Genomic DNA, 11,406 nt, shown 5'->3' on the forward strand with positions numbered 1-11,406 from the left:
AATACTGACTGAGTTTGCAAGTTACTTATAGTATTATCAAAATATAGCGTCACACGCTTAATACATATATAATTTTATGATATAAGCAAACATTATTAATTTCAAAAGTGTGAGTCCAACTCACTAGATACGGGGACTTCCAGACTACACCGTAGCCGAGTTCACTCTGCGTATCTAAATCATAAAGTGTGAGTCCAACTCACTGGTGGCCCAGCCACTAGATAAGGGGACTTCCAGGCTACACCGTAGCCGAGTTCACTCTGCGTATCTAAATCATAATATATTATGCATAGACATATATTAATTCTTAATCATAAAGTCAAGTACTCTAGACTGACTCACCAATGATCATGTAGCCTATTGACACCCAATAGGTAGTTGGTCTCTTCGGACCGCACATTAGACACTTATCTCCAAAACAACGAATACAACAACATTCATATAATCAAATCTATCAAACAAAACAGCTTATACGAGCAAATCATATAGATACGAGATATTTAATATCAATACTCATAATATAAGAAAATAACTTTTATAATAATACGCAAAAGTAAATTGCCACTCACAGTGACCGCTTTCCGGACAATAATAATATAAAGATCCCATGAACTTCATGCGTCGTTTGATCACACAGCTATTCCAGCTCATCGGCCTGGTAGCTCGTTGATACTTCAGTTACTTAGTCAAGTTACCTGTACGTTTAATCCATAAACGTAGGCTTAGTATCAAAACCCTAAATTATAATCTTAGGTTAATATAATCGTATTTCAAATACGATTCTTAACTTTGATAGTATTCTAATACTTACTCGAGACATTCGTCATATCTCTTATTCCTTAATTCTTAAACTTAGGTTCCTTATATCTCGGAACCTTAATCGAACTCATTATGTTCGATATCCAAATTTCTTATTTTCGGGGTCCGTGATACACTTTTAATGTCCGACGTACTTAAAGTCGGAAAACGGGGTCATAGCGGGGTGAAAATATCGTGTAGGTGCTTCACGTAAACTATGCGCCCGCATAGTCTACTTGCGCGCCCGCGCAAAGTACTTGCGCGCCCGCGCAAAGTACTTGCGCGCCCGCGCAAGTTTGTTACGCGCCCGCGTAACTATGTTACGCGCCCGCGTAACTATGTTACGCGCCCGCGTAACTATGTTACGCGCCCGCGTAACTATGTTACGCGCCCGCGTAACTTTGTTACGCGCCCGCGTAACACTCGCTCTTGGCCATTCCGACGTGCTTCCGGCATGAAAACGTTCCAAACACATCCGAAACGCTTAATCTAAGCTCAAAACACTATAATCCAATTCTAATATCGATTTATACGATATAATCGTTTCGTGGCCTAAAACTTTGAATCAATATAACTTAAAATATATCCGTTTAAATGGTAAAACGACAAGCTTACCGCGATTCACCTCTGGAATACGATCAATTTGAGCTATTAAGCGTCGAAAACGGACGAGAAACGGAGATCGAGCGACGGATCGAAACGATCGCTCTTTTCTTTCTTTTCTCCTTCTGGAGATTTCTTTCTTCTCTGATTCCTTATGATTAAGGAAAGGTGTATATATAGTTTGGCAAATTTGCCAGTTCAATCCTTCATTTCTTTAACTTAAACCATTTCTCTTTTAAATTTTAATAATTAACCAAATGGTTAAATTATCCTTCTAACTCAATTACTTACGTATTATTTATATCCAAATAAATAATACTAACCCAAAATTATTATTTCCATCAATAATCTTCTAATTGCTATTTCCGAGGCTTAATTGGCTAATTTGCACTTTGGCCCTTAAAACTTTTCAAAAGTTACAATTTAGCCCAAACGCATCCGCGTCCAAATTTTAAAAGGTCTCCGATTGACCCGAAACTTTTACCACATATACTATAAAACATTTCGCGGACCTTGGCGAAATAATTTCCATTTTAAGCCGTAGTGGCTAAATTACCACTTTAGTCCCTGTACCTTATTTCGAGCTTTTCTTGACATTTCTCCTTCTAATTCCAATTCTAACTTTAGAATTGAAATATAATATTAAGTTTCTCGAAATAATCTTTTTTTTTTAAAACCGTCCTGCTAATATTTTATACTTATCTTAATTTCTCGGAAATCCTTCCGATATCGCTACTCTGGCGATGCAACACTGGACACGTGGTCCAATTAAATACTTAAATATTTTGGGGCATTACATAAGTAATCCACAGTGTTATTCTGCAGTAAAATTAATTGTTAATTTTTATATATATGTCTGTGAGAAAATGAAATTGCTTTTTTTAGAATTTCAAGCTCTTATTAAATATTTGTTTCCTTTTTTCTATGTCTCGATTTAGAAGTTTTATTTACATTTTTTAAATAAAAGTTAAGCTAATTTTTTTATAAATGGTGATTATATTAGCACTAACACAAGATGTGATAGGTAAAAAAAAGACGAGCACTAAAAACTTGATAAGAAATCTAGACATCACCACCAAAAATAAAAAGAGAATAATGAATCACACCCTTATAGATCGTTGTTTTGTTTCTCATGCAATTCTTAATATTTGGCCGAATTCTTCTTTAAAAGCTCTTCCCAGGAGCTTCTTGGATCACACTCCCTCACTCTTCAAGTCGGCAATTACTGTGAACTGGGGACCTAAACCTTTTAGGTCAATCAATGCTTGGTGGTCTGACCCTTCTTTTGCTGCCATGGTTGAGAATTCTTGGAAGAGCATCGCTTCTAATCATCCTAATGCTAATCTGGTTGTTAAATTAAGGGAGCTCTGAGGTATCATTAAAGAGTGGAATCATTCTTCTTTTGGCAATATGAATGTGAAGCTTGATTCTGTTCAATCAGAGATCCAAGCCTTGGAGGCTTCTTCAGATTCTACTCCTTTATCTGATCACGACCTGAATAAGTTAGCTGATCTTCATTCAGAATTCTCCGCTATTTCGAAAAATCTTGATTCTCTTTGGCGTCAGAAATCAAGATTAAATTGGAGCCTCCATGGAGATAAGAATACCAAATTCTTCCACACCATTGCTTCGGTTCATTCAAGGAATAATTTAATCTCAGAGATTTTGGTGGACAACCAAACTTATTCTAAACCGGAAGATGTCAAGCATTATGTTCATCTTTTCTATAAAAAGTTATATAGGCCGAATTTCCCTATTAACTTTTCTTTGGACAGCTTTCCTATCAAGAGCTTGTCGGATGACCAAGCTGAAAGTCTTGTCTCTATTTTTTCTGAGGAGGAAATTCATGGTACTTTGTTGGAGACATTATTTATACGGCGCTACGTGTGAGATCTTTACAGATCATAAAAGCTTGAAGTACATTTTTGACCAACGAGAGTTAAACCTCAGACAGCGGAGATGGATGGAGCTACTAAAAGATTACGACTGCACAATACAATACCATCCAGGCAAGGCCAACGTAGTGGCAGATGCCTTAAGCAGGAAGTCGGCAGGAAGTCTCGCGCACGTTACAACAACATGGCGGAGACCGTTAATCAACGAGATTCATACGATGTTTAGCCAAGGGGTTGAGTTTGAGATCTCATCTCTCGGAAACCTAATGGCTCAGTTAACGATACGATCGACGTTGATAGATCAGATCAAAGAGTTGCAAGCAGACGACCCTCAATTGAAGCATTTAATTGAGGAAGTTCAACAAAGAAAGAGTCAAGATTTCAGTATCGACAACGGAATCTTGAAATATGGCAATCGAATGTGCGTTCCAGATATGGAAGATCTAAGACAAAAGATCATGGAGGAGACTCATGGAACGATCTATAGCGTTCATCCTGGTTCCACGAAGATGTACCACGACATCAAATCAACGTATTGGTGGAGCGGAATGAAGAAAGACATCGGAGAGTTTGTGGTTAAATGCCCAACTTGTCAGCAAGTCAAATTGGAGCATTAGCGACCTTATGGATTTCTTCAGCCGTTACCCATTCCGGAATGGAAATGGGAGCAGATCACGATGGATTTCGTAATCGGACTACCCAAGACGCAGAAAGGTTTTGATTCTATTTGGGTAATCGTGGATCGTTTGACGAAGTCAGCGCACTTCATTCCTATCAAGACGACTTATTCTGCAGCAAAGTTGGCAGAGATTTACATCGATAAGATCGTGAGCCTACACGGAGTTCCCGTGTTAATCGTTTCAGATAGAGGTTCCGTATTTACCTCTCATTTCTGGAAAAGCTTACAAGACGCGTTAGGAACGCGATTGAATTTCAGCACTGCGTTTCATCCTCAGACGGATGGACAGTCTGAGCGAACGATTCAAACGTTAGAAGATATGCTTCGACTTTGCGTATTAGACTTCGGAGGTAGTTGGGATACGTACCTATCTCTAGTCGAGTTTGCCTACAACAACAGCTATCATTCAAGCATCGAGATGGCTCCTTACGAAGCATTATACGGTCGCAAGTGTCGATCCCCTATCTGTTGGGATGAAGTCGGTGAACGAAAGCTCACTGGAGCAGAGATCATCCTGATTACGTCAGAAAAAGTACCGTTGATAAAGCAGCGTTTGAATACTGCTTCCAGTCGACAGAAGAGTTACGCGGACCCCAAGAGGAAGGATATCGAATTTCAGCTCGGAGACTACGTGTTTCTCAAAGTATCACCGATGAAGGGAGTAATTCGTTTCGGAAAGAAGGGTAAATTGGCTCCGAGGTATGTCGGACCATATCAGATCGTGGAGCGTATAGGCTCAGTTGCCTATAAGCTAGACTTGCCACAGGAGATGTCGCAAGTTCATCCGGTCTTCCATATTTCCATGCTTCGGAAGTATGTACCAGATCCTTCTCGAATAATTCAACCACAAGTGGTGGACGTGAGCGAGGAACTAACTTACGAAGAACGGCCAGTGCAGATTGTCGATACGCAGATACGACAATTGCGAACGAAAAGAATTCCAATGGTGAAAGTTCTTTGGAGAAGTCAATCTGTAGAAGAGTGCACGTGGGAGACAGAAGAGGATATGAGGCAGAAATATCCACATCTGTTTACTCAAGGTACGATGCTAATTTTAAATTCGAGGACGAATTTATTTTAAGGGGGGGTGAATGTAATACCCCAAAATATTTTAAGATAATTACGTCGTGCCACGTGTCGTGATTTCCGATAAATTAAATTAAGGAGAATTTAATTTAATTATATCGGAAATTCAAGAATAAAATTTAATGAGTCAATTAGCGGGATTAAAGGAATTAATTTTGAAAATTTGGATGTGGATACATTTTGGGGCTAAATTGTAAATTTTGAAAAGTTTAGGGGCTAAAGTGCAAATTAGCCAATTAAGCCCGAAAATAGAAATTGGAGGATTTTCGATGAAAATCTATATTTTAAGTTAGTATTATTTATTCGGAGATAAATAATACGTATTTGAGTTGATAGAAAGATTAATTGAATAGGTTTTGGATTAAATTGAAACTTTTGAAAAGTTTCAAGGACCAAAGCGTACTTTAGCCAGGATATATATATATAAAACTGAAATGAAAGAAAGAAGGAACCAGAGCCTTCTTCTTCTTCTTCGTTCATTTCTTTCAAACGGCGATAACGTACGGTTCGTCGCGCGGTTTCTGTTTCTCGTCCGTTTCTGACGTTCTATAACTCCAAACGATCGTATTTCAACGGGTAATCACGGTAAGCTTGACGTTTTATCGTTTAAACGAATATATTTTGAGTTATATCGGTTCAAAGTTTTAGGCCACGAAACGATTTTATCGTTTTATCGAGTTTAAGATTGATATATATGTTTTGAGCTCAGAATACGCGTTTTGGTTGAGTTTGGAGCGTTTTTACGTGTATAGCAGGTCGGAAACCCCGGAAATCGATTCCGGGGGATCGTGTACGACAGTACACGATTGTGTACTTGTGGTACACGAACGTGTACCAACATGTGGTACACGACCGTGTACCAAGGTACACGAACGTGTACCATCAAGGTACACGAACGTGTACCTCCCTGCACGAACGTGCACCACCCCGAATCTTCGTACCTCGATTGAATTAATGGAATTTACGTATTGAATCGGAAATCGAATAGTAGTTAACCTAATGAGGTTATAAGAAGATTGAATTGGAAGTAATTTACGATCCGTAAACGAGTTTGATATCGTTTAATGGGATATGCGTGAGAAGCACGACGATTAATGAAAGTAAAATGTGTCGAATCTTGAGTCTAGAGTCAATCTTAGAATAGGATTCTGATGTGAGTCAAATGTTTTGAAATTGTTTTAGATCCAGCGAGGCAAGAAGGAGCTGGACCAGGAGTTCGGGAAGCTTGACGTTTCTAAAGCCCCGACGTATTTTTGGATAAGCGTTTTCAATGAGTTTATATGATTTGCTTTTGAAGTATTTATTTAAGCAATTATTTTATATTGCTTATTATTTGAACTGCATGTTTTATATGCGAAACTTTTATACGAATTGCATATGCTTGATTTGAAACCAGTATTGATCAGATGGAACGTGCTACCTATTGGGCGACAATAGGACTGTGTGATCACCAGTTTTGATATAACTCAGCTGGGAGCTGATGATGAATATGAAATTTACGATTGGGTTATGATTTCGATACGAGAGTGAACTCGGCTACGGTGTAGCCTGGAAGTCCCCGTATCTAGTGGCTGGGCCACCTGCGAGTTGGACTCGCAATTGATATTTATGATTGGGTTGATCGATTAATTATTAGTATGTTTGAGGATTAAGGTTTCATTCGGATCCTGTACTTGGCTGCATACGATTAAGTATCGTTTATGATTTTATTTGAATACTTATTAGTAAATGTATGAACTCACTCAGTATATCCCAATATACTGACCCCTCACAGATTTCCTTTCAGGATAAAGACGCTTTGAAGCAACGGGCTTCTATCCTACTCCCAGAAGTCTGTATTTTTGAGTATGTAAAGAAACAGTACTTTACTCTTAGAGCTGCAGTAGATAAGTATTTTGTCAGTCAGCTTGTATATAAAGTTTTCTGTAAATATTACTTTAACGTTTTAAAGTTTTAAACGTTTTACGCTTGCTGCGTTATATATATTGTGACTGCCAGAGGATATGTGTGCCTGGCATGTGCGCTTCTGCATGACACGTGTTTATTTATGTCATGCATGACGTTTATGTTTCGCGAAAAATTATTTTACGTTTTTAGGCTTGCTAGGGTTTCGGAGCAACCACTCCCATTCCCTAGCGCCGGTCTCGGCTCTGAGATAGGGTCGTGACAGAGTTGCAGTGGACTCGCAGCCTCAGAGTTGGTGATCAGCAGCTCATGGGTTCTCTTCAGCTGCATATTGCTGGTTTTCGTCTTAATTTACATCAGCAGGACGTGATTTATTGGAACAAGAAAGATGTTTACTTTGCAGCAGGAATGGTTAAATTGTTATTCTCAAACTCAGCCACTTCTTCAGCTGGGTTCTTTTGGAAATTTAACATTCCTCCGCGCCTGAAATTCTTCCTCTGGCTGTTGATGCGGGATAGAATTTCTTCGAAGGTCTCGTTGATGACTCGAGGTATTTTGACTCCTACTGAATCCTTTTGTTCTCTTTGTTTAGAAGCTGAAACGAGTATTCATATCATTATTCATTGTCGGTTTGCTTGGCTTACGTGGAATGGCTTGTTTCGTATGTGCAATTCTCCTTGGACAGCTCCTAATTCCATTATTCATTTTTTTCACTTAAGGAGTTCTTTATCCCATAGACATTATCGCAGTGTCTGGCAAACAATCTTGTTCTTTGTTGTTTGGGAATTATGGAAGATTAGAAATGCTAGAGTTTTCAGGCAGGAGAGTTCGGACTCTACTCAAGTCTTATTCCAAGGGATTTGCAAAGCAGTGGATTTTTATAAAGATATAATAACAGGAGCTTTAGTTATTCGAGTATGGATGTATTTAGAAATTTACATTTCTTTTGTAAATTTTCAGACATTTGCTAGCCTTTTTATAAGGCCTTTGCCAATCATGCATTTGTGATTGTGCTAATATACTCATCATTTATCCAAAAATAATAATAATAATAATAATAATAATAATAATAATAATGTATTTTGTAGTAAATAGTTAGATTAAAAATAATAATAAATAATTATTTCATTGATAAATTAATTATATCTTTTATAAGTTATTATATTGAAATGGTGGAATTTTTTATTACTAAATACGTAATAACTGAATAAGTTTTAGTCAGTAATTAAATTAAAAATAACATCAATGAATTTATAACTCCTCGGTAGAAGGAAGAGTAACTAATAATTCAAATTCTAACATCAACTGTACCTTTAAATTGTAGGATTGGTACTCCCTCAAGTTCATTTTGAATTTGAAGGGGTCATGTTCATGATATACACTGTTCGTTATAAAATGAACGGTGTAGATTAATTTGATTAAAAGTATGCTTTTCTAATTTATACCGTTCATTTTGTAATAAACGGTGTAAATTGTGAACATGACCCCCTCAAGTTCAAATGAACTTGAGGAAATCCCAATCCTAAATGGTATATTTCTCTAATTCTAAACCAATACACAAAAGTATTACCAAAAAGTCTATTGTTTTATTCAAATAAATTCTTCACGTTCTTATTCAAATCAAATTTTTTTGATTCATTATTTAAATCAAATTTCAATTCTAATCATACCCTAATTACAATTACTAAATAAATATTTTAAATTATAATTTATTAGTTAATGACGATAAAACCTTTAATTAAATATAAGTTAGAAAGAGTTATTCGGTAAATTTGATCCCCCCCCCACCAACCGTGCTTTTATATATAGTATAGATATGAAAAATTAAATCCTTTAGTTCGTTGATTCATTGCGAAAAATTATCTTGTTTCTACCCTTCCCAATCTTCCAAATACTGAAAAACCATATAGTCGTCCAAAGCTTTTTTTATTTTGGATTTTCCAAATCCATTTAGTGATAATAAAAGTTTGAAACATCTCCCAGAATTGTCCAAGCCATAACACCAATTTTGCAAAGAAAATCAGACCAAAACCTCTAAGCGATAGGATAGGAAATAATGATATGATTACCTGTTTTCACCTCTGCACAATGAAAACATAACAGCTGCACCTGATGAAGAACCCGACGTTGAACCAGAAACTCCTTGGAAGAGACCCCTATGCAAAAGCCAAATGAAAAACTGCAGCCTATGATGAAGTTTATGCTTCCACATTGTTGTTAAGAAGTTGTCTCGCTGCAAACCTGAACCGGTCATCAGATTCACAAAACTCGATGTTGTGTAGCAGTCCTTAGAGTCCCTTTGGCAGTTATCGCGACATAATGGAGCTGAGCAAGAAGAAGACTGTATAAATCTGCCTCACCCAACCTTAGCCTCCTTTTCCAATTGAAATGACATTGAATCTGCCCAACAAAACAAGCAGCCACCATGTCTGACACCGAAGCAGTAGTGTTCATCTCCAAAAAAAAAACAAATTCTGAGCTAAAAGAAGCATCGTGGTTTCGAATCCATAAGTCCCTCCAAAAAATAAAATATGAACCATTCCCAGTTCTATAGCTGATATTAAAAGTAAATAAATTCCAAATATTTTCATTAGAAATACAAAGATCCGAACACCTTTCTAAAGTGCGATAAATTCCTATTTCTAGGATCAAACAAATCATTCCAAGAATTCAACTTCGAACTAGCCCGAGTCACCGAGAATCAAAGCGAACATTTATCGCAAGTTAGAAGCTCCCAAACCCATTTTAAAAGAAATGTTTGTACCACAAAAGCAAATCGGTAAGCAAATATTCTTCCAGGCAACTCTACAAATACCTCGGAAAAAAGCCGAACCCGATCAAATACAATTCTTCATATAGCTCTCTATTGAATATAAAACAACCTAAGTAATGGAAAAACAACACATAGAATAAATAGAAAATCTGTAGAGAACCAACTTAATCAAAACTAAGCGGCCTACCGGAGAAAGTAAATTTCCTTTCCAAAGAGGCAAATGAGAAGTAAAATTGTGCATGATTGAATTGAAGTGAGATACAACTAAATTCCACCGAGAAAGAGGCAACCCAAGATAAGTAAAAGGAAATGTGTCAATCTTGCAAGAGGTAATATCTTGATCAGACACATTCAAGCCAATAATAGAACTCTTTTGAAAATTGATCCGCAGATCAGAAACGATTTCAAAGCAACGGGGAATTCAAAAAAAAAAAATTCTAACCATATCCAAATCATTTGGAAAAAACAGAAGGGTGTCATCCGCAAATTGAAGCAAAAAAAAGAAAATTTTGAAATTCATCGATACAAATACCTTCGAGCAGTCCCAAATCCTTGGCTTTATCAATAACAACTGCAATTTAGATGCAACTAGCTAGTAGGATTTATTTATATCTATATTTTTAATTATTTATTCTTTATTTCTTTAATAAATAATAATATATTAAAACGCTACAAGAAATCGCAAAACTCGAGTGTTTATGAATTTATGCATAACTAAGGCTGCGACTTTGAGAAGAAAAAAATACAAAAAAAAAATCAATACTTAAAATAAAATTTACAAGACATTATTAATTAATTTTTTTTTATGAATTACTAGTATTTATTTTTTAAATATATTATAAAAATAATACATTTTTTAAAATGGACGGAAGAGAGTATATATCAGTTTGCTTTTGATATTTTAGTTTAGAGTTTGTTTATAAGAGGTTGTTTTCAAGGAATTTAAACCTCAGTCCCTGTGATGTGTGTGAATGACCTTGATGTGAAAAGATAGAAATGAATAAAATTAATTTTCTTAAATGCGCTTTTATTTTCCTTTTGCATGGAAGTAATTTTTTTTTTATATCAAAAATAGAGTACCGATTCTTAATTTTAATTTGTTAGTTGTTAATTACAGAGACAACATTCGAACCCATGACCTTTTGATGCACTTGTAGACACCTTAACCATCTAGACGATGCTCACACTGGCGCATGGAAGTAATAAACTAGCTAAAATGTTAAAGATGAAATTTTGGTGTAATATGTTAATTAGGTCAATTTTGCATATTGCGTGTGTCAAATTGAATAGTTCTTATGGATATAAAATTTGAAGAGTTATATCGTATTAATATTATAATAAATTATTAAATATAATATCTTAAGTTTAATCATTAAATTTAAATATATTAATTAATAAATTAAAAATAATAATTTACATTGAATAAATAATTGTAATTTAAATTAAAAGATGGGCAGAATTTATAAATCCAATTATATTAAATTTTTAAAATTTAGTTAAAATGTACTATTGTAAAAAATAAAACAAAAGCATTAAAAATTTATGCAAAGTAAAAGAAAATCCCCCAAATTAATATACAAAATTAAAAACAAACTTCTTAATTTTGAGAAGTTCGGTTTCTTCGGTTATTTTAGTTTTTCAAGTCATACTTAAAAGTTAACCAAAAT

This window comes from Mercurialis annua, linkage group LG3, assembly GCF_937616625.2.
Source record: "Mercurialis annua linkage group LG3, ddMerAnnu1.2, whole genome shotgun sequence".
In the NCBI taxonomy this organism is placed as follows: domain Eukaryota; kingdom Viridiplantae; phylum Streptophyta; class Magnoliopsida; order Malpighiales; family Euphorbiaceae; genus Mercurialis; species Mercurialis annua.